This window comes from Lissotriton vulgaris, chromosome 5 (assembly GCF_964263255.1).
Source record: "Lissotriton vulgaris chromosome 5, aLisVul1.2, whole genome shotgun sequence".
Lineage (NCBI taxonomy): Eukaryota > Metazoa > Chordata > Amphibia > Caudata > Salamandridae > Lissotriton > Lissotriton vulgaris.
In genome coordinates, this window is record NC_141693.1 from 1,059,475,441 (window position 1) to 1,059,500,533 (window position 25,093).

The 25,093-nt window shown below is 41.1% G+C and overlaps 1 protein-coding gene across 2 annotated transcripts in view; it reads right to left on the reverse strand.

Annotated features, from left to right (window-relative positions):
• The window catches only part of CALHM2 (calcium homeostasis modulator family member 2), a 31,750-nt gene extending 26,317 nt beyond the window's left edge, over nt 1-5,433 (reverse strand). Inside the window, exon 1 of one of the 2 annotated variants that reach the window (XM_086920273.1) lies at nt 5,287-5,433. The gene's annotated coding sequence lies outside the window, so the exon portion shown is untranslated. Of the gene's footprint in view, nt 1-5,285 lie in introns of both variants that reach the window. The other variant, XM_086920274.1, reaches the window with a different exon arrangement.
• Between the last annotated feature and the right edge of the window lie 19,660 nt (nt 5,434-25,093).

A 25,093-nucleotide genomic window follows, 5' to 3' on the forward strand; every position in this document is an offset into this window, starting at 1 on the left:
TTGAGATACATTCACAAATAATGTCTAGCACATTGAAGCCAATGCTTGAGAAAAGTAGCAAAAAATAAATGTTTTCAGAGTATAATGCAAATACGAGATAAATAGCTGAATGTGGCAAACAGCATACATGCCAACATTTTCAAACTTGGGGATTTTGAAAAGAAATCGAGGGAATTCATTTTTTCCACTGGCTTATATTGTAGTAATGACAATTTTAGGCAGGAGACACCTAAAATAAAGTAAATTTTGCTTTAAAAAATCATGAGTCTCCCGCTTAATCAGGTCTATTGCATGAATGAAACAGTGTGATGACTAAGAGCCTTATTACGTGTACGGCGGTCAATAGCATCGGCGCGCTCATGCTGAAGGTCCGACCACCGCCACACTGCGGGCACGCCCGCAGTATTACAACCTCTGCAGGACTGCTGTGTCCGCCAGGGATCCAGGATCCTGCTGTGGTCGTGCAGCGGTCAGAGAGCTGCAATATGGTGGCGTGCCAGTAAGGCGCCGCCAAGCATATTACGAGTTACCCGTCTGCTGCCCATTTCATGGCGGTTGGGCCCACCACTGGCGGAGAGGCAACAAAGGGGGCCTTGATAAACTAAACAGCCAATAGCATGAGGTGACAGGGAAACACTCACCAGGGACGGAGCCAAATCCCATCCAACATTTAGTTTAAAGAATTAGTAACAATAAGTTTGAAAAAACTGAGCTGTCTAGCCAGACCTAAACACTACATTGCTTGGGTCTTTCAAGGCAACAACTCGCCATGTCAGGATCACAGGAGAGTGAGAACGAACTAGGAGCAATACAATTAAGCATGAGTGAATTTTGCGAATTGGCAATTTGCCAATTTGCGAATTGGCAATCCGCAAAATTCGCGAATTCGTGGATTTTTTTGCGTGTTCGCGAGGCGCTTTGCGTGTTCGCGGGTGTTCGCGAGGCGCTTTGCAATTTCGCGGGTGGGGGGTTTTGCCTGCTTAATCACTGCCACCCTCTTGTTTTTTATGCCCATCTGCCCTCTGTACCACTTGTTTCTGTGCCCTTCTGCCCTCTGCCCCACTCATTTTTTGTCCCCTTCTGCCCTCTGTCCCACTTTTGTGCCCTTCTGCCCTCAGCCCCACTTAGAATGGCGCCGGCAAGCTGCCAGCGCCATTCTAAAATAGCTAGAAATACCTTCAACAGGAAGCACTAATAGATAAAGTAAAGCAGGTGCTCCAGTTGAAGGTCAAATTAAGTTACACAATCATTAATCACACCAAGTTTGGGGGTGATTAATGATTGTGTAACTGAATTTGAGCAGCACCTGCTTTACTTTATCTATTAGAGCTTCCTGTTGAAGCTGACTTTTGTAACTATTTTAGAATGGGTCTGGCAGCTTGCTGGCGCCATTCTAAAAGAGTTACAAAAGTCAGCTTGAACTTTTGACCCAATCCCCGTTCGCGGATTTCCGTTCGCGGATTTTGCGGGAAATTGGGGAATCTCGCGGATTGCGAATTTACCGAAAATCCGCCAGCAGAACGGATTTTCAGCCCATGCTTAAATACAATAGCATACTCTGCTGATTCCTGCTACATACTCCTACTCAGGGATGAATTCCTCCTCACTGCCTTGGATCAAACTTTACTGGACATCAAATCGGCAAATTATACCCCGTTTGCCCACAGTAAGCCCACACTCCCGTGTTTGATGCAAACTTGTATTGTCTGGGATTTTACCTGAGCCACTGTCTTCACTCATAGTTAACTAGCAGTGATGTAGGCAAAAAGTTGAACTTTGTCGACGTTGTCAGTGTAGCGAAAAACAACATAATTAGCAAAGTAACAAAACAAGTAATAAACAATTATTGTGTGGTGAAAAGAAAAATAAACTACTTTCATTTCAAAGCAAAGGCATACATGTTTGCTGTTTAGGGGTGAGGACCTGCGCCAATTTTCCAAATGGTGGTCTTGTTTGACTTGGTTTAATTGATTTTGCATGACTTTTATGCCCCATTTACTTCAGTTTTCAAAGCTCTTATGTTGGACATTGAGTGGTTGTGCTTCATTTATAAGAAAAAAACTCGGACTCAAATCATACAGTAGTTGCCTATGTTTTACTCTCTTTATATGTGACCAAATGAGGATGTACAGTCGATTGTCCAATTTCTTGATAAATTGATTTCGCCATTTTCAAAGTGAAGACTAGAAAATGATGGGGCATATTACCAAGCAATAGCGATAATTATCGCTATTGCTTGGTTAGCGTGAAAAAATTATCGCCGAGCTGCGGCGATTTTCATCGCAGATAAACCTTGGTATTACCAAGGTTTATCGCAAATGCGATAAAAATCGGCCGCAATGCATGAATATTGCTGAAAAGTCAGCGATATTCATGCATTAGCGAGCTAATGCTCTTAGCCATGTTATCCACCTCCCATTGGATAACATGGCTAAGAACTGCTCAGGGCAGGTGTTAGCTTTTGGAGATATTTGCGCTTAGCGCAAATATCTCCAAAAGTTGGTAATAGGAGATAGCGATGTTAGCGACTGTTTCCAGTCGCTAACATCTTGGCACGCCCACTTTGCATGTCATTAGTGATAAATATCACTGACATGCAAAGTGGGGCCCAAGATGGTCGCTATCTCCTACTAGCTGTCGCTAACTGGTGTTAGCGACAGCTAGGTAATAGGGAGATAATTTTATCTCCGCTTTCTTGGCTTTTAAAGCCAAAAAAGCGGAGATAAAACCCCTTGATAATATGTATGCCCCTATATTTTTTAACTCTAAAGTGGTTTTCATGCCGGTCACGTCCTTCGTGCCTCATCAGAAGTGTGAGCTTCAGGGTGTGAATGAGCCTACTTTACTCTCCACAAAGTGTGGTGTGCTAAATCCAACAACGATATTAGGTTGCACAAGAACATAGGTGTCACGAACACCTCAGAAGGCCTGTCCCAGAAACCATTTCTGTGTGTGTAATATGAGGTATGCAGATACCACCAAACCCCACAGGCCTGACCTGCTTGTGACACAGAGCACTGCCCCCAGCTATGATCCCACCTGCCTCCTTGTTCTCCCCGTCGCTGCTCTCAGAGGCCTGTGCAGACCTGCTTATGAGCAGAAGTCTCTTTAGGAGCCTGCAGACAGACAGGCATCAAACCACAGCACCTACACATTCTCTGCATTGTTTTACAAAGCGCGTCTTGGCTGTAATGCGGGTAGTAACGTTACAAACCGCACAGAGCTGAGGTTTCAGGGGAAACCTCGAAGGGATTTCCAGGAAGAGGTATAAATGCTGTTAGTAAGCGTGTAATGCGACGCTGCGCACCTCGGACAGCCGCGGGGCGTGTGAGCAGCCGCTGCCCACGCTGGTGACAGCAGAGGATTAAGCGGCCTCTGCTCACACGCACAGAAGGCTGGGTTTCATGTGTGCCCATGACAGGACACACGGTGAGCTACGCTGGGAAATGGTACTTCATGGTGCCAGGTACTGTGCTCGATCACGGCAGGTCATGTCATACTGTCCTGTGCCGTGAAGGTATCTTATGCTGTGTAAAACTGGTCTATGCCATTCTGTCTTTTTATTCTATATTATGCCATGTTATGTTAAACTATGCTCGTAGGCCATGCCATGTTGTACGGCGGAAAGCCTAAACTATGCAGTTATGACATGCCATGCTATAATACCGTGTTATGCTATTACGCTTTGTTATGATGAACAGAGCTATTGTGTCATGCCTTTTATGTTAAACTATGTTGTGATGTCATTCTTTGCTGTTGTGCCCCATCCAGTTAGAGCATATTCATATTTTACTGATCCGTTTATATAGCATGCCTGCACCGGTTGATATGAGGAGGCTTTACACTACAAATATATTAAAATGTTGGTATTCCATGGAGCAAGGGATAGGATTTCCAAAACACAAAAGGTTGCTTTAAAGATCTTAGCCTAGGAAATGTCAGAAAAGGGTGAGCCTTGAGTTGAATGTAAAACATTAAGAGGGGCTCAACGTTCTGAGATTGGGAGGTAAAAAGTGCTTGATTAAAAAAAATAGAGCCAGGGCCCAGGGTGTCGCCAAGGATGTAACTGCAGCTTGCACCACCCGCTGCCTTGCTAAATATCGCGTTGCCAAATAGATGTAGTCTCCTGAAAACAGGCAGACAAACACCATTTAGTGGACTGTCATTAAAAAATTGTAGTGTTAGGATTTAAATGCTGGTGCTGAGCACCGGCACAAATTAAGCACTGGAGGTAAAGAGTTCAGGGCAACAGTGGCTACTCCGGAGAAAGATGGCTTCTGAACAGCCAATGTTTTGAATCTAGGAGTTTCGAGAAGAAAGGTTTTGTGACTTCTGAGACCCTCCTGAGCCGCCTGAAATAGTTAGTGGCTTTGTCAGGTTATGTGATGCTGTGTTACGTTATATTGATATGCTCTGCTATATCAGGCCCCAATATATGTAATCTTAAGTAAGCAGTTATGCCATGCCATGGTGTTACATCATTCTCATCTGTTATACCATCCTGCTATAAGATGTCATGTTGTCTTATGTTAGAACACTACACTATATTAGGTTAGGTGACCGTATATTATCCTAACGTAACTACTTATGTATGCCATGCTTTGCTTATCTGCATGTCATGTTATACAGTATTCGGCTAGGTTATGCTACATTCAAATATGAAGCTCTGACGGTCTGTTACGTTGCTATGTTATAAACTGATATGTTATACTATTTAAGTAACTAATTACTGTACAGCCTTCAAAGTCAGTTGGTATCCAACAGCTTGTCAGGGACAATAGAGGGCGCACACATTTGGAAAGATGAGCATGTTTGTTACAAACAGCTTTACAAGGCTCCAGGGCAACCTCAGATGCAGCCAGCTCCAGGTTGCTTCTTTCTGCAGCCACATTATACAGGAGCAACTAAAATGCATGTATATTTAATGCACAAGGCACTGGAGGCAACGTGTCCCTTTTACTGACTCCATGCAACATTCAAAACAAGCAGAGAACAAAAAGCAGCCGAGCTGCTCAAGTCCGGAACTGCTGCTTCCATTTTTAGCTGGAAAACTGAAAGGAAAAAATGTCTAATATACTGCGTGATTCAGAAACACACAAAAAACACATTTTAATCCAAAACACATGATGAAAACTCTTACTTGTTATGCAGAAAATGTAAGGACCTAGAACCGTAACATGCCTTTTACATTCAATTAAATATGCATAGATTGTTAGTAAACGAGATGGCATGCACAGGGCGACAAACTTTTTCTCAAAGTTACAGTACTTTCCGTGCATGACTCACCGCGCGCCAGAATCTCGAGACCTCCCTAAATGAGTTTCCTAATGTGAGATCCCGTTGGATTTGTTGTCGTTGTTGCAGGTCCTCCTCATCAATAAAGCTGAAGGAGTCGTTGCTGGAGCCTGCGCGCGCGCCCCACCCACACCTCGGGGCTCACCTTCTCGAAAGTAAACCCCCCTCTGTCAATGGCTCGTCCTGGGTGGCTCGCGCAAAGGGCGGGGCTCGGCGATTCTTGTTGCAGCTCAATCTTCAAACAAGTACTGAAAAGAGGGGCGGGCCGAAAAGGCACGCGACAAGCGGTATCTGTCAGTGGGGTATTTTGTGTGAACGTCATGGATATAATATTACAGCATTTGCCCTTTAAAAATAAAAAAAAATGAGGTAGCTGTTTGCCAAAGACTGCCATTGATGGTCCAATGTTGCTCCTCTTGGGCAGACACACTAATTTAAGTATATAACACAGCAAAATCTTCTCAGTATTTTCTGTCAACATATTGTCCTAGGTAGTTGTTCAAAAGGTCAAATGTTAACCTAAGGATACCAAGTATGTATTTTTAGCAAATTTAGACATACAGAAAATATATCAAGCAGTTATTGTGCACACATAAGGAGCTCTCAAGTTGGTGGTCATTTTGTAAAACAATCCTTATGAGTTTGCATCTCCTAGCAATGCTTCAGCTGTGTCTTGTAAAAAAAGCCTGCGTATTAGACCAAATTTCACCCAGACTCCCAATATTCATTTTGGCTAGGCATCACATGTCTCTGCAGCACTTTCAACAACTCAGTTACATGCACTGACCATCTGCAGTGTGACTGAAGTACTGTCCAGTGACATCTAATGCCTGTGTTAATTGCTGCTATTTCCGTCCCTGGGGCTCATATGTTGGACACTTGGCCCTCTCCATGCCCACCTCAAGGTCTTCGAGTCAGTGCCATGAATGGTGTAAGTAAACCCAGCTGAAAGTGCCCGTTCGGCCTCCAGCTCTCACACACGCTGCATCTGCCCAGAGTGCCAGCCAGCAGAATACAGGGGTCTCCCAGAGAACGAGGGGCGCACACATGTACTTATGCCTGTACACAATGTGTGATCGGTTCAAGTGACTGCATGATGTCAGAGTATAGCCACCTATCTTATGTCGATTTCTTGTGTGTGCCTCCCACAGGCTGCTCCAGAGTGCTGGAGGGATCAGGCGAGAGCTGAGGAGGGATCAAAAGAGTCGGAATGAGGGAACAAGAAAGAAATAAAATAACACAGGACACAAGAGAAAATGAGATTGATTCCTGGAACAAAAGAAAAGATTAGGCAACATTAGATGGAGGAGCCTTTTGATATCCCATCTCATCCTCAACAAAGAGCAGAGTAACATCGGACCAAACCTTCCACTGTTGTGCCTCTAAGATTAGCCTAAATTATCATCAAAATTGGACGATGTAAATATCAAAATAAAAACAAACACTGGCAAAGCCATCTCACATGTAAAAGGATCGAGCTTCTGGCTTTGCCAGTAATACTTGGTAATGCCATTAGCTAATGCCACATGGCCACAGCATCACGACGCAGGTGCAGTGCTTAATTGGTGCCGGTGGTTGGTGGTAGGACCGCAGCACTCATTTTTGGGGACCAGAACTTCTTTTTCCCTCATCTAACATTACTGCAGAGCAAGAGAGGGAATAACAAAAATGGGAAAGAAGGAAGAAAAAGACGGGAAACCGTCCCAAAGGGAGAAAGAAGGAACCTGCAAGAGTGAGATAAAGGTGCAGAGAGTGTCTGGTAAAGTATTAATGAGGCATGAGGTAGATTCAGTGCTAAGCAGCCTTGGTATTTGGCACGCCGACATTTAATAGCGCTGGCCGTGGGATTCTGAGCAGAACTTGGGCACCATCACTCATTCTGTTACACTGTAAGCACAGGGCATGCTCACTTATCTGATGCAGGTGCACACTTGTTGATACACGGGTAGCTATCTTGGAATGGGTTTTCGATTAAAGGAAAAGCATACCAATATAGCCAGTTATGTGTTTGCATGTGTCCTGACGCCTACATCGTGATGCACGCATGTGAATGAAACCATTCCAAGACAGCTGCTGATGCATTGACACCCACGTGCATGCATCATAATGCACTGGTGGACATTTTGTTTTTAATTTAACATCGAAACATGGCTGACAGCCATATTTTTCAATGCATTAAATTTAAAGTTAAAAAAAAGTATGCAGCAGTGCCCCCCGCCCCCCAAAAAAGAAGAAGGGAGTGGCCCATGGGGAAAGTGGTAAATTGCCCACGGTCCCCACTTTCCAAGGGGCCCCCGAAAATGTGAACTTTCTCTCCACCCCACACACCTATCTATGTTTCCATCTCAACCTTTAACATACTATTCAACTTTGTGTGGCATCATGGGGCGTGAATTATCAGAAAATGGGTAACACAATACAAAGTAGTTCCAGACAGGGGCCCAAAAGTATGTGTTGCCAGGGAGCCCCCAAATCCTTAAGATTATATACGATCTAATGATAGAAATAACACTGGACACCGTTGTTTAGAGCCAAGCTCGCCATGGAAATCCGCTGCACCAACCCCTGTGAATGAACATCGTACATTAAACTGATACCTACTATAAACCTTTCACCCAGCCTGATACACTTCAATAGCTGAGATCGATAATCCCACATTCACATGATCCAACGCTTTTCTCCGTGTCAAGTTCCATCTCTGCCATAGGATGATTCAATAGTTACCTGCACATTTGCGACCTGTTGTCAGAACCGTGTCTTCCCCAAATACGTCCTGCCAGGCCTTTTCCCCTCTATGGCCAGCACCATGGGCAAAGTGGGCAATTGCTCAAGGGCGCCCCAGGTACCTGATCATGATGTGTATACAAACCAGATTCTATGTTAATTTGACAGCTCATCATCTCCGGCCTGTCCAAACTTAACCCTTTGTTGCAATTAAATTAAAAAATTCAATTTCCGTCTCTCTCTCTCCTTATTTCACCCCTTCTACTTGGCACCTCTCTTTGCCTCTGTCTACCAATGTTTATATCTCTTTGAGCGTGCCCCACCTCTCTCTAACTCACCTAGCTCACAATAGACCTCTCTTACCCACACCTGCCTCTACCTCTCACTCTCACTTCTATCTCTAGGATGCACTGTGTCCACCTCTACAGCTCTGCCTCTCTACCTTACTAGCCCCCTCTTTTAACTTAACACTTTCCACCGACCACCAATCTCTGCACCTAATGTCTCTGTTTCGTCTACCTCCTTCTATCTCTCCTCCTGCTACTTCACCTCTCTCAAACTCATTTTTCTATCCCTCCATCTCTTTATACCTTACCTGCCTCTCAGCTCGGAAGTTTTTAACTAACCTGTTATTTTGTACCTCTCATCATTGTGCCCCTTTCTTAATTTCACTTTGCATTTACCAATACTAGTCTCTCTGGCTCACCTCTCTACCACTACCTCTCTTTAACTTGCATATCTTTCTTCCTTACCACTATCTCACCTCTTTTTGTAGCCCACCAATCTCCCTCTCTCTAATTTTCATTCTCTCCATCTCTAGCTCTCTCTACCTCACTTTACCAGCTTACTTCTATTTCTTACTCTCTTTTTCTACTTACCTCTTCCTCTTTCTACCATTGTATCTTTCTTTATGGCTACCTCACGTACTGTTTTTACCTTATCTCGCTCCTTACGTCTTGATCCACCTACCTTATCCCTTCCCTCTCTACTTCACCTGTCTCACTTTACATTCTGTCCTCTAGTCACCATTCATCTTTCCCCTACTATTTAGGGCCAGAGGTCACCGTCTACCCAAAGTTCTGTACACATAGAAGAGGAGAGACAAAACAGAGGAAGAGAATTAAAGAGATAATTATTAGATTACAGCCCGTCAGACAGAATGTCAAAAATCCACAGAGTTCAGCTCGTTCACTGCTGCAGCATGCATGCTCGTTGCGAAGGGGTATTTTGCTATAGTCTTTGCTATATGGAACTGAAAATTACAATTCAAGCACGTTGGGCATGTGTCTTCTTTTAATTGCCTCGTCAGGGGTAGTAAGCGCTATATTACTCGTCAGGGGTAGTAAGCGCTATATAAATGCAATTACAATACAATACAATACAATACTCCACTAGACATCTACAGTTACTCTGACCATCTCTTCGCTTAAATAGGAGAAATAGGCTGGTTAGATACTGAATTTTTCAAAAAATATTGTTGCAAGACTAAAACAAATCTAGATTCCAGCACCAAAATATTTGGCTTCATCAAAGCTTATAAATATTATTTTTGGGGTGATAATTGGCTAGCAGACCACGGGCAACTTGCAGGGCCAGACTGGATACCAGGCATTTTGGCATTCTGCAGAGCTGGGGGCTGATTTCGTTGATGGGGACCTGCGAGTGCTGAACGAAATTGGTTTTGCATTGTTGATTTCGAAGCACACGCAGGTCTCCATCTACGAATTTAGCCCCCACCGCAGTGACATCAGCCCCCAGCTCTGCAGAATGCCAAAATGCCCGGTAGCCAGTCCGGCCCTGCCAACTTGAACTTTTGGGTGTATGAGTTTCAGAGAACTTAGCATTACAATTTAACATATAATTCAGTACTGCTTGGCATCAAAAGCGCTTGAAGTAGCATAACATTGGGAATAAATTCAAAGTTGTTCCAAAAAGGGGTGCCCCAAAATACTTCTTGCCCGGGGTCCCAAAAATCACTATGATGATACTGTCTACAGCAGTGATAAGGCATGCCCTGGAAGGGTTGCTGATAATTATTCTACTGGGTAAAATCTGATACCCGGCGCTTTAGTGATTTCTGTACAAAAACTAACATGTCCCAGGATTTCTTGGGCTTTTTCATCCATTAAAATTCAGAAGGTTTGAACTACAACATTTTACGGAAGGAAACTCTTGTAATTGGGACCCCAGCACATACATCTGTTTGTAAGTGTTTGTAAGACACCAATTCACCCGTAATATTGAGACTAATGTTTCCCAACCCTAAGGCCTTCAATCATTGCAAAAATATTGTGTTGTCCAGAATATTGTGGGGCATAATTTTGCATGTATGAATATACTTAAAAATATTAATAAGTATTTATTATAGCTTTATTTCATATTGGTGAATAAAATACTGCACTAGGTTTTACCAAAACGTTGTATTTTTTATGTTATTGTTATTCATTTGTCATTTGTTTTGTATACTTTTGTTTGGTTTGGTAATATATTTAAATAGTATTTCTTTTTTTGGGTAGGTTGTTGGATTTGTAGGATTGGAAGTGTATTAAACTATATATTAAACCATTTAATACATTGTTAATTACTTTTGTATTCTTAATTAGTTAGAATATCAATTATTCAAAATGTCATCTTTGTGCATTGTTAACATATTTTATACTTTTTATTATTTAGTACTTTTTATAGTAATCTTTGGACCTTTTATATATATTATAAATTAACACACTTTTTGAGAGGTTGCCAGGTCTCTAGGGGAGCAGGGTGGAAAGTGTTTTAAATACATAGATTTAATTTTTTTTAATTGACTCATTGATAATTGGTTATTTTTTTAACTAAATAATTAAATTACAATATTTGATAAAACCTTATGAATATTTGGTTGCTATAAAAACATAAATATATATTTCAGTATAAACTTTATTTCGACCCCTGGGGCCATAAAAGTACAGCAATATAAAATCACTAAAAGATAAAATTCACTAAAAAGAGTCTGGTAGAGCAAAGGGTGGTTTAGTAATATTTTGCACCCTGAAACTAGCCGGCTCACTTAAACAGCTTGATGCAGGCTGTCATAATTGTCAGGTAGTAGATATTTCATTGTCACAGTCAGAGAAGCTTCTTTTGGTTAATTTTTATAGCTCCATTGAGAGTGAGTTCTTAAACCAATTTTTAATCTGATTGGAGGATTTTGTGGTAACATACAGAGCTAAATACTCAAGTTCTGAGGTTATCCTCATGGGAGATTTTAATATTCACCCATGTGCCGATGCATGTGTTTATGATATCCTCGATGGTCCCCCAAGTTCAGTTCACACGCATTTTGAGCATACTAAGCAGGTGGAGGCCCTTGAAAACCTTCTGGCCACAACGAATCTGTACGACTCGGCGTGTGTCGTGGGAGGTTTTAGGTCTCCTACTTTTAAGGGCACGGTGTTAGGCACAGTCATAGACTACACATTCGGGTCAGCGAGAATACTACCAAGAGTTTTAACATATAAGGTGGGGTCTTCCACCTTTAGGGACCATAATCCTGTGATTTTAGAAGTGGCACCCGGGCCCCACCTAAGTTTCTTTGAATCAGCGATTGTGGCTACTGGGCGGGAGGTGACATTAATGGACCAGGGTAGAAGATTAAAATGGACAAAAGAAGTTCCAGAAACCTTTATGGGGGAAATCCTGACCAAGGTTGAGAATGAGTTTGCTATTTGCCTGGATAACGCTGCTTCGAGTTCAATGATAGTGGGAGCTTTTGATGTTATTTGTAAACAAATTAAAACAGATTTGACGGTAAACAGTCACCCTATAATTCACAACGGGAAAAAATGGTTTGATAGCAATTGCTCAAGAGCACATTCAGCTCTAATAAAAGCCTTGAAAGGAAACCCCAGATATAGGGAGCTTGTGCAGAAGTTAAGGAAGGCATATAACCAGGCCATCAGGGACAGGAAAAACCAGATAAAAAAAGAGGCTTGGGAGAAACTTCTATCCCCGGAGGTACTGAGTGATAGTGGGAAATTCTGGTCCACCATTAATGAGCCCTTTTTCTCGGAGGACGAGAATTCTCCACTTGACTGTATCATCCCTGATGATAAATGGATTGCTCATTTTGAGAAGATTTATGGAATACAGACAGCAGAGAGCTCCCAAGAGGTGCCTTTGAATTCAGAATTAGCCCCCGGAGTGGTTTTTCAGGAGACAGAAGTGGCAAGAGTTATCGAGAAGACTAGGAAAAACAAGGCGCCAGGTCCGGATGGGGTTCCAGCGGACCTATTTAAAAGTTTCCTGAGTTTTTGGGCCAAGGTTCTGACAAATGTCTTTAATGCCTCGGGGGTGAATTCTTCCCCTGTATTCTGGTCCAAATCCACCATTATTCCGGTTTTTAAAAAGGGTAAAAGAAATGACCCATCATGTTATCTCCCTGATAGATTCAACAGTGAAAATTTTAGGGAGAGTTTTCCTAGCGAGGTTGGCAGATTGTCTTGAAGGGAGAGGGATCTTGTCTAATGCTTAGTATGGCTTTAGAAGTAAAAGGAGCACAATAAATCAATGTCTTAATCTCCAGCTCCTTATTAGCAAATATACCATAGCGAAAGACCTGGGCTCCTTCTCAGCAACCCCCAAAGACTTTTTCATGTTCATAAGTACTACATGCTCTCTACTGACGATGGGCTAAACCCTGAAACACTAGTGTCTAGAGATATCTGCACTGCCAGAACCAAAAATGGTTAAAAACTACAGCGACTTGAGCGTGCGAACTAACTGCATTTACCAAGATGCAACGGGGTCTAACAGCGCTGAGATGACAAGGAGGGTGCTCCCGCCTCCATTTCCTGTTTTCTTCGGCTTCAAGCTGACGAGCTCTTCGGTGTAGCACCTGTGTGCCTCGGATAGGTACTGTGACCTGCGACGACCTGGGCTCCTTCTCAGCAACCCCCAAAGACTTTTTTCATGTTCCTAAGTACTACATGCTCTCTACTGACGATGGGCTAAACCCTGAAACACTAGTGTCTAGAGATATCTGCACTGCCAGAACCAACAATGGTTAAAAACTACAGCGACTTGAAAGTACGAACTAACTGCATTTACCAAGATGCAACGGGGTCTAACAGCGCTGAGATGACAAGCAGGGTGCTCCCGCCTCCATTACCATAGCGAAAGAGTGCTACCTCTACATGGGGTTTATGGACCTCTCAACTGCGTTCGACCTGGTAAACAGGTCGAAGCTGTGGCAAATGTTACTTAACATTGGCATTGACTGTTCCTTAGTTAAATTCCCGGCGGACCTTCATTGTGGCTTACAAGCCTCTATTCGTGTCACTCAGGAAGGGAGATGTACAAGGTATTTTAATTCAGAACGTGGGGTTAGGCAGGGGTGCATTTTGGCCCCCTACTTTTTACGCTCTATATAAATGCTCTAGAACCCGCCCGAAGGGAGCTACATTAGACGTACCGTTATACCGGTTCTCCTCTACGCAGATGACGCCGTTTTGTTGGCGCGCACTGGTGTGGGTCTAAATAAACTGCTGGACACCTTCGGCAAATTCATGGAGTCTTTAGAACTGAAAATAAACACTAAAAAATCCCATGTAATGATTTTGGGGGACCACAGTAGGAAAAAACAAAGAACAATATCTTTTTTCTGTGGTACTGATGAGGTCAAAAGGGTCCCTGTGTTCACCTATCTAGGGATCTTGTTTGATGAAAAAGGGGCCTGGGGCCCTCAAATGAAATATAAAAGGAATGTATTTGCCAGATTGACTTTAGCCCTTATGGGATTTTCAAAACGTCTTGGGGCCAGACCCATTGAAGCCATTGTGAAAGTTTATAAGAGCAAGTGCCTAGCACAGGCTACATATGGCTCCGACATTTGGGGGTATAGTGCACAATACCACCCAATACAAGTAGTTGAAAATACATTTTTAAGATCTTTGCTGTCGGTACCTCAGTCCACCCCCACTTTTTCCATTCATGCAGAATTAGGGCTGAGTTATGTAACTGACTTATTGAAAATAGCCCTGATTATATGCTGGCTTAAAACCTGGCTCAATCAGGAGATCTCCCTGAACCATATGATTTTAAAAGACTGCCTAGCTGTAGATAAGGTTAGAAAAATACCATGGCTAGTATACATTGAATCCACCCTTAAAAAACGTGGTCATCATGGGCTTTTTGTAGCACCGGACACCATTAAGAAAGAAGATGTTAATCTGATTAAAAATGCCATGGCAAACCATCATTCTTCTGAAAGGGAGGAAGTAGAGCTGAAAAAACCTATGGTAAGAGCGAATTATGGTCTGGTGTCCTCACCGGGAATCGAGCCTTATCTGACATTAGTGACACGCCCTTTTCATCAGCATTTACTAACCAGATTCCGACTCAATATAATCCACCTTACACTGGGTGATTTCCCTAAATGGGGAATACCGGAGGATTCTGAACCTTGTAAGTGCAAAAAACACAGTTGATGGACAGAATGTAGAATAATGTCATACATTCACCCCAGTACAAGGATCTGGGCCTAAATCCATAGTTTTTTTGCACTCCACACCACCCTGGGTTAGACACTGGCTATATGCAAATCAGCTCTGACCCTGTGCCTCATGGGAACAGTCCAGTCCGAACTACCAAGCCATGTCTTTCCCAGACCGGAATCAAGCATCCATGGACCGGTTTCTGGCTATCAGCCTTCATCAGCCTGAATAGCTTGACTCCAGTGGTGTGGAGAGCCTGGGACTCACGTCTGAGTATACCCAGCACACTCGGGGTAAAAATTGCAAAAAACACAGTTGATGGACAGAATGTAGAACAATGTCAAACATTCACCCCAGTACAAGGATCTGGGCCTAAATCCATCGTTTTTTTGCACTCCACACCACCCTGGGTTAGACACTGGCTATGACTGGGGTGAAAGTATGACATTGTTCTACATTCTGTCCATCAACTGTGTTTTTGCAATTTTCGAACCTTGTAAGTGCGACAATTTTTCTTTACAAGATACCATGCATTTTATAATGTTCTGCGAGTATTATGCAGACATCAGGAAAAAGTATCTGGTACTAGTGTTAAGGGGAGCGGGGTTTGCACAGGTTAGGCTGGCACTCCTTTTTCTGCAGCTTCTGGGAAGTATTAGAACCACTTTTCATGTTGCGAACTTTCTAGTGGCAGCGGTACGTATTAAAGGGATGAAGAAAAGATTAGGTCTTATGGGAGCTGTAGTTTGAGTTCGATAATGAAGGAAGATGTGGTTTGTCTTTTAGTCATTTGTTTATGGTACTGCTTGTTAATTTTATTTTTTAGTATTTCGAATACATTTTTAAAGTATTTTTAATACTTACCCATGTAGGGAAATATTTGAGTGTTAGTACTGTTTCTTGATTGTAGTCCTATGAAATGATTTTTAAACATAATAGTTTTTAAGAATTTTTTTTATGGTTCTGATTACGATATGGTATTAATGTGTTGAATATGTATCTGTGCCTTTTTATGATAATAAGTTATCAAATAAAGTATATGACTGACTGAGCAAACACTTTCAGTTGTGAATCCACTTATTACAAATACCCTTCAGTAGCAAATTTCTCCCACTGTTACCATATAACAAAATTGGAACACAGTTGTCTTCATATACTGCTAATATCAGCTAAAAACATGAGATAAAAATGATTAAAAGTATGCAATAAAATACAAATTCAGGGAGGTATGGAGCCACTGCCATGTAGCCATAGAAAAGAATTTTAAACTTCCTACAACCCTGTCTTCCCAGAATGAGTCTTAATCACTCCCCGGCGTATGTGCCACATACGGTTCAAAAAGCGAGAGACACCGAACACTATTGGCTGGTGCGTGTCTCCCAAAACCCACATTTCTACAAATTTGGATTAACCAGCGTTTGCGGGGCAGTTGGTATGCAGGGCAGAAAAACAAAACATGTGCCTCAGACTCAAACTTGTAATTACAGACAGGACACTCAGCCTTGGACTCTTTATCCCATTTGCTTGTATGTGTGGCTAGTGGGAGATTCCCTAATCTAAACTGTACATACCGTTTTCTGGCCACAGATCAGTGGATGAGATCCATGAAGGGTTCCCCTTTGTATACATCTTTTATCTTGGAGGAACTCATCAGTCATCCAGCCAACTCCCCTTGAGCTTCTCTGGATGTCCATAATGTTAGCTTGCCTATAAAGTCTCAACAGTTCCATCCTGGCTAGAGTTGGGCAGGAGACTTCAGGAAATTGCCACAGATCAGAACTGCCCATCCTCAGCGCAAGATCCCTGATATGGCAAAGCCAGGGTATTTGCTTGGAGGCGGTGAATGACAAAATCTCCTTGAGCTCGGCTTTGTAAGAAGACAATTCCGGGGTCACCCAAATCCGCCGCCAGAATGTAAGAGATCTAAGTGCTATCTCTTCCTCAATAAGCCTCATACCCAAATCCAAGCGAAGAGGAATTAGAGGCGTGCTGCGGGGGAGACCTATAAGCTGCCTCATAAAATTATACTCAATCTTCATTAGATCAGCAGTTGAGCAAAAACTCCACAGTTCTGCTCCATAAAGCGTGGCCCCCCTCGCTTGGACTTTGTAGATTTCCACAACCGGGGCTGCTGGCTTAAATACTGTGGCTCTGTAAATATATATGTTTTATTATGTGTTATTAGTGTTTACTAATATTTTTAATTATGTCTGTGCTTATTATGTTTGACAACTTTCTAAAATTGTTTCTTTTTTTGGTGTGCTATGGTTGTGGGGAATTAAGATTAGTAATGTATATATATACTGCAGGTAACACTCTTTTACATGCAACGAGTGCCCATCCACAACATTTGATCAAATCAATACACTACGGTGAGATGCTACGCATCCGCCGTATTTGTAGTAACACTGATGATATGATCATTAAGCAACAAGAAAGCTTCATGAGATTTGTGGTTAGGGGTTACAGTGCCAAGATATTAAATATCGCCATAAGAAAGTCACGGCTTAAAGATAGAGGTGATCTGTTAATCTACAAAGAGAAACCCAATACACTGCAAAGTGGCAATGCCAATCATGTCAGATTAATATTGACATACTCAAAGCAAGAAAAAGAACTCAGGAGTATTGTCAGAAGAAACTGGCACTTTGTTAAGGATGACCCTATAATTGGAGATTTGATGCCCTCAAATCCACTGATAACTTACCGTAAAGGTTTTAGCATGGGCACTATTCTCTCAAAAAATAGTGAGGAATATCTTGGGAAGGAACCTTGGCGGCCAATCAGTAGGGGTTTCTACAAATGTTTGGCATGCAAAAGCATGCCAACATGGTGTGAACACCAAGAAATACACCACGGTAATTCCCAAAATCCCCAGGGAAATAAAATAACATCTAACCTGTAGAACAGAGTATTGTGTGTACATATTGGAATGTGATTGTAAACTCAGATATATTGGCAGCAGCAAACTACAAATTCACAAGCGAATTTTACAGCACCTCCATGCCATCGCCAATACAGATCAAAGTTATTCGGTGGCCAGACACTTTGAGGCATGTCACAACAGCAGACCTCAGTGTCTCAAATATTTTGCTATAGAATCAGTCCCATTAACAAAAAGAGGGGGCGATAGAGAGGCATGTATGCGTAGGCTGGAAACAAAATATATCCTTGAGTTTAATTCCAAGTGGCCAGGAGGCCTCAACACCACGTAGGACCTCCATACATATTTATAAGCTGACAACATACACACCAAGTATAATCAATGGATCATAGACATATATCAAACAGCACTTTAGTCAGAATAGAAGAGGAGTTGAATTATACATTGCACTATTTGCACATTTTTTGTATTTATACTGTGATATATTGTGTTTATATAATTGTGATGTATATTTATGATATGATTGATTTTAGCGTCTTTTAGATATTAGGGTAGTTTTATCCTAGTGTTTTTTATGATAGCTGATTTTAGTATGTCACCGATTCCCTTTTTTATAGACTGGTTTTATGGTGTTGATGTAAAATTCTTTTTTTTAGGCATAATTAATTTTATGTTGTGAATATCTTGTTTATTTCATTGGTACTGTATGGGCCTATTTTGAAGTCTTGAATCAAATGAACAACAATTTCTTGTTGAATATCTATGAAATTATTCCCTCCTTGTATATAACTCATTAATTGTCTCCCTCTTAATCTCAATGCACCAGTCACTTTAATTATATTGCACTAAATTGCACGAGATCACTTTATATTTTAAGTCATTCTCGTGGCAATATAGGATGTGCAATAATGTATATAAGATTGAGAATGTAAATATATGCCAAATGATACACACTTGCAACATTTTTCCAATGATATATACTGTGGCTGGAAAATATCTCACAGTGAATCATCTCCTCTGCATGGTCTTTTTAGATAATTTGGATTATAAATTTTCTTTTTGGATCTTTCTTCTATTATTATGTAATAATAGACATTATTATTATTTTGATTATGATTTAATACACGTTGGTGAGCACCTGTATTTGCACTATAGTTATGTAATGCCAGATGGACGAAGTTGGAACAATCAAAAGTGTATTCTTTGAGGGAGGAACCAGCATTCATGCTGATATCTGAATGTCCGAAATTCAAGTTCTTTTCTCAAATTGCATTAGAGATATGTTAGTATTTCTCGAACAAATAATGCAAGATTGTTTTATGTATTTATACAGTGAGTAACTGAAAAGCATTATTGTGAAATTACATGTATTTATACATTTAGTATTTTCTTTATGTCCATCATTGAGACATGTGACTGCACGTTATCACTTTAAAAAGGGCTAAAGCACTCTGTAAAGCCATGTGACCAAGGCCGCTGGGACGGCCGAAACGCGTTATGACATTCTGTCTGTTGGCTGAATAAAAAGAATGCTGATACAAGTTGGTCCTTGCCTCGTATTTCGATGGGGGAAGCGTCGCTGCTGCGAGGTATTGCATATATATATATATATATATATATATATACATATACATATATAATATGTAATTATTTAAAAATGTATTATTAAATTATTCTTTGAAGAAATCATGTATTCATTTTGTGAATTATGTGTTTAAATATTTTATATTGAGTTCATATATTTCTCTTACCATTGTTATAGATCGTTTATATATTTCTTTAACTAAGTATCATTTTTAACTCCATATGTCTATCTTTTGAATACTTTTTTATATAATTTGCAAGTAGTTTATATTGATATTTATTTAATGTATGAATTAAAATGTACAATTTCATTATGAATAATTAATGTATTTTTTTTAAAAATAATTACTATATTGTGTTTGATAAAAGGTTTATGGTATTTGTTTTATTTTTTATATATTTTTAAATTTAGTTAGTTGGGTTTCATGTAGTTTTACTTTTCCTCCATATCTAGAATTGGGAATACGAAGTGAAACCATTTTCCTCTGCTGCCCTGTGTGAATTGGTAATAGTAAGTATCATCCGACCAAAGTTTAACATATTACCTACGGTCGCAAGGACTAGAGTGGGTATATTAAATTTAACCTCTCCTAAGTCCAACAATTTGCCTATTGTTGCTTCGGTTGGCCTGGGAGTCGAGACCCCTCCAAAGTCCAAAAGTCCAGCGCTTTTCCATGCTATTGATCAGTTTGGAGAGAAATAGTTAATCTCATCCCTCTAAAATCCAACACCCTACCCTTCCAAAGTCCATTATCTTACCTACAGTTGCTCAGGTTCAAGTGGCAATAATAGGTCTGACCCCTCCCCAGTCTAACACTTTCTCTACTGTTGCTTAGCTTGGAGTAGGAATAGTAAATCTGACCCCTCCAAAGTCCAATATTTTCCTTACTACTGTGCAGGTTGGAGACACCTTAACACTCCAAAGTGCAATACTTTTAACTATTTTTATTTAGATTATTTGACACATCTATTCTAGTGCAACCTGAAAAGCTGTTGTCTAATAACATAAAATTATTTTCTGGTGGCCGACTGCCCAAAGAACATTTCCACCCACTAACGTACATCCACTACCCTAGCAACACAATCCCTCCCAATCCATAGAAATATCCGACCCCCACTGCCTCTGCTGCAATGCCTGACAAGGGTGCAAAGTTCTGCAACACCTGGGACGCAAGGATCTGGATCAACAAAGGTCAAGGTGGGACAAGATCTTCCAGAACCCAGGGCCACTTACGAATCACCAGTGCCGAGTAGCGAAGAGACCAGACTTGGCTGGCGTGGAGGAGTTGAATCAGATGTGGAAGCTGAGGCAGTGGCTGTAGAGATGGGTGGGGAGGATCCACTCTGAAACTACCAATGAGGGAAGGTGTTGCAACAACATGTGGGGGCTGTGTGAGGGAGGGACCCCATAGTGGGCAGACTGTCATCAGTGACCATCATGGCAGGGGAGCCCCGAGCACTCGGAGGAAGTGGACAGTCATATCCACTGCTGCCGGCACCAGCAAGCTAGATGGGGTGATTCACCCCAAGTGAGATAAGAATGCTTTTGGGAAACACCCAGTGGTGCTTGGGATACCCTGAAGGGCACAGGCCCCAATACTGAGGGGGACTGGTGGGGAACTCTGCATTTCTACCTGAACGCCGGAACACCTCTCTCCTGTGGGGGCTCCTACTCCCTTGGCGACCAGCACAAGCAGAAGCAAAACTACAGAATCCCAGTGCGGCGCCTCCCCCTCAAACCAAACCCTCGCCTCCCTTGGTAGACAACATAGGGCTCAATAATGAAGCACTCTTGTGGGAAAACCCAAAGGTTGTTGGGGACAGAAATAACCAACCACCATAGGTACCCCAGTCAGTTAGTGGGTAGTACCACACATCACAGAGGCTGAGGTGCGTAGACACATGGTTCCTCCTGCTGCCAGCAGGCCCCAGGGTAGTTGCCCATTCTACAAAATGCATGAGAGCAGGCCCAGAAGACATGGCAGGTGGCAAAGGCATGAAGGAGACGGAACAACCCAAACTTGACAAATACACAGTAAAACCATGCTTGCAGCCAAATGAGTTCAGCATACCAGGGCAAATACACCAAACATTGAGCCTAGAGTATCAGGCAGCGACCTACAACCATCACTAAAAGAAATTATGACAGCAAACCAAGATACGAAGGGCAGAATAGAACCTAAAATTGACTCAGTGACCATTGAGGTCACTCTCTTGTGAGCAGATCCACAAAAGATCAATGAAAGGGTGACACATGCAACATATACCCTAAGCACCCTTCAAATCACCGAAGGCCACTGTAACCTGACTCCCCAAAATGAATGAGCAAATAATGGCTAAACTGGAGGATTATGAAGAGAGAGGCACGACAACATTAGAGTAGTGGGGGTTCCAGAAAGGGCAGAGGGACCCAGAGTGAAATTAATCTTGGAGGACCTCATTAGGCAAACAGTGAAACCCAAAAGACTCTCAAAGTTCTTCATCGGGAGAGCACAAAGGGCCCTTGTGCCACCACCCTGCCCAGGTGCCCCATCTAGAACGATAACTGCTTGCATTTTGAACTATCACAACAGAGATGCTATACTTCATCTGTGCTATATAAACACAGATCAAGGGAACCCTATCGTCAGAAGGGACTAAGGGAAGTCGTCAGTTATTGGAGACAGTGGTCCCTTTCAAAAGAGATACATAATCATAGCCACAAAACTTCAATCAGGATCGGGTCTATTCCTATCCAAATGGAAGGTATTGCAATGTATTTACCTGACAAAATAAAACGTGGAAAAAAATACATTAACATAAAGTGAGCAGGAAGTGACAGGGTTTCTGGAAATCAACAGATTTCCTGACCTCAGACATGTAACTTCAAAGTGACTTTTTAGTGAGATAAGAGATAACAATAAAAAGACATATTGTACTCCGCATAAATCATAAATAATGGTTAGAGTTTAAGAGGTGGTTGTCAACGACGTTTCGATCCCCAACAACGGTTATGAGCTCATCATCAGGACTAGTGAATCAGAATTCCTGAGAAGTTGCTATAGGTATAGGGAGTGGAACAAGATTCTAATGGAGAGGAACGGTGTCCCATCCAAGACTGCTAGATCGTGCGAGGACTGCAATTTGTGAGTAGAATGCGGGATAGAAGCCTTCGGTAGAAGCCTTTACCGGCCGCATAGTTATCGGCCCGTAAATGTCCAGAAACAACAATGCATCTTTGAAGATCTTAAAAAGGTACTAAAAGCCAACATGATTAAATACAAGATGATGTTCACTGCAGTGGACATGTCGAGAAGACCCACCACCGAATCGATCACATCTGAGATGTTCGGACCAACTATTTTGACAAGGAAGTGAAGAAATCTGCTGGCGGAGACTGCCTAAAAGCACTGAGACATTGGGCAAAGGGACATATTGTGGGTAGCTTCTTTTTTTATTTATTTATGTTTTATTCAGCGATAATAAACATGTTCAACATTTAGGGGCCCATTAGAATGTCGGGCGGATCGACACCGCCATGCGGGCGGTGGCGATCCGCCTGACATCTTTTGCCGCCCGCCACCCATTTCCCCCGCCATATTAGTATGGAGGGGGGGACCGCGGCGGACGGAAAGACCGCCCGCCGCTTTTATGCCCCGGTCGCCTTACGGCTGGGGTGGAAAATGTTTAATATGGTGGCGGTGTCACCGCCAGCCATATTATGATGGGCTTTGGGGAATGCCTTTCCGCGGCGGCAATGCCGCCATGGAAAGGCAGGCGGAGACTCCCTGTGGGGGCCCGTTGCGGGCTCCCTGGGACACCGGAGGGGGTGGGGGGTGCACATGGGGGGTACCTATGGTACCCCCGCATTTCAAAGTGCAACATGGCAGGCAACGCGCGGTGCCTCATGTTGTGGGGATCACTGACGAAATATCGACCTACAAAATATCGACCTACAGGAATATCGATGCAAAAATATCGAAGGCAAGAATATCGACATCCTATCTACAACATGGTAAGTACAAAAATATCGAAAATAAAATATAGATGTTAAAAATATCGATGTTAAAAATATCTTTTTTTTCTGTAAAAATATAAATGTAAAATAAAGTAGATAACACTAATAAATAAAATCAACACAGTTAAAAATATCTACTAATGTTTAAAATTAATAAATAATACATATATAATAATAATACATTAATTAAACATATACAGAAAATATATAATATATATGTACTCAACAATAGGTTATAATAATTATTTTAATAATTTATAAATTAATACAAAATATTATAAATTACAAATACATTTACAAACATAAAACAAAAACATAAATAAAAAGTAAAGAATTAAGTTTAATACATTAAAAAAATTAAATATACTTTTAATATTTTTACAATTAATTATATAAAACGTTGGATAGCAACAGTAAGGAAAGCGTTGGATAGCGTAGGGGTAAAAATTACTATTCCCACTCCAGAGAGTGCAACAGTAGGGGAAGCGTTGGATAGATTAGGGGTAAAATTTACTATTCCCACTCCAGAGAGTGCAACAGTAGGGAAAACGTTGGATAGCGTAGGGGTAAAAATTACTATTCCCACACCATAGAGTGCAACAGTAGGGAAAGCGTTGGATAGCGTAGGGGTAAAAATTACTATTTCTACTCCAGAGAATGCAACAGTAGGCAAAGCATTGGATAGCGTAGGTCTAAAAATTACTATCCCCACTCCAGAGAGTGCAACAGTAGGTAAAGCGTTGGATAGCGTAGGGGTAAAAATTACTATTCCCACTCCAGAGAGTGCAACAGTAGGGAAAGCATTGGATAGTGTAGAAGTTAAATATAACATACTTATAAATAATTGTTGTAAATAAAATAATTAAAATTTAAATTTTTAAATAACTACATCATTTGCAAATTCCCATTGATAATTACTAAAAACATAATTACAATTAAATAATTAATTAACCATAAAGTAACAATAAATACCAATAAATATTAATTAATAAATATAAATAACCAAATAATATTGAACACTAAAATATTTTTCACAACAAAAAACATATTATTAATTAAAAATTAATTAACAATTAAAAAATGGTAAACAGTAAATTTATTTTTGAATAAAAAGTATTTTTTATAAAAATTATTTACCAATTATTTAAATAAATTTCCACTTAATAAAAATTAATTAACAATAAAAAATATTATTTACCAATTTCAAAAAATTATTACCAATTAAAAAAATTAATTGGCAATTAAAAATTGTAATTATCAATTACAAACCTTAATTACCAATTAAAAAATATTTGCCAATTAAAAAATGTAATTACCAATTACAAACCTTAATTATCAATTCATAAAATTAATTACCAATTAAAATAATTAATTACCAATAATAATTAATTAGAAATAAAATAATTTTCAATACCAATCAAAAATAAATAATTACTTGATTACAATTAAATTACTTCCCACCCAATTCCCCTATAAACCCACAACCCGGTACTGGACTTAAACGCACAATTATTTAAAATTAATTTACAATTACTAAAAATTTATAATTAATTTAATATATTTAAATTACTTCCCACCCTATTCTCCTATAAACCCACAACCCACTCCAGTACTAAAACATAAAATTAAATTAAAAGTAACATTTTGTTTTTCACAACCAATTTTATTGAGCAAGTGAGCAATAAAATCGTGGCACCCCACATGCCGGAGATCACCACAACAATACCGGTACAGTAAATCACATGAGTAGCAAGTGTCCAAGTATGTATCAAGAATAGGCTCAGTATGAAGAAACCCCCAACCCACCCTACCCCCCAACCCCGGCCCCCCCAACACCCAGAACTCCCTCCCACACGTGTACATGTAGCAACAGAGAAAAGGTGTAGGTGCAGCGCGACAGGAGTGTCGCAGACTCGGGCCAACAATGTCTGCACAATCAAATGTCTTCTTCTCGCTCCGCTGGGGGATCCAGTGACAGCCCCCGGTAATCGGCCCACCGCTTCCAAATTTTGTAGTGTTTGCGTGGGCAGCCCCTCGCCTCAAAGATCGGCCTTTCCAAGCCCATGAAGTAATCTAGTCCAGCTTTCCACGCAGACAGGGGAGGGGCCCTCACAGCCTTCCACGCCCGGGCCAGGTCCC